This window comes from Colobus angolensis, unplaced genomic scaffold, assembly GCF_000951035.1.
Source record: "Colobus angolensis palliatus isolate OR3802 unplaced genomic scaffold, Cang.pa_1.0 Scaffold101, whole genome shotgun sequence".
Classification (NCBI taxonomy): domain Eukaryota; kingdom Metazoa; phylum Chordata; class Mammalia; order Primates; family Cercopithecidae; genus Colobus; species Colobus angolensis.
Genome location: NW_012111031.1, coordinates 2,097,620 through 2,097,962, shown reverse-complemented (window position 1 = coordinate 2,097,962; position 343 = coordinate 2,097,620).

Sequence of the window (343 nt, the reverse complement as noted above, 5' to 3'; positions counted from 1 at the left end):
CGCTCCCCGCCCCATCGCCGGGGACCAGGGAACCCCCCGGCTCGATTTTTTGTGCAGTTTCAGCAAAGCTCCGAGGAAGTTGGTCCTTTTGTTCCACTATTTATAGATTGCGTCAACATTGCGAAAAGGAGAAGGCGGAGCGGTGGCCCCTCCCCCTACCCTCCCCCCGCCGGCTCCTGGGAGAGAAAAGCCCCAGCACACGACCTAAGTACACAGCGCGCCAGCCGCCCGCCCGCGGCCTTCTGCTCCCCGCTTCTTCCCCCTCCCAGCCGGGGCCCGAACGCTGCCAACCCCGTCACGTGCCCGCCCGGGAAAACCAGCTCCCCGGGGCTCCGCGCCGCCC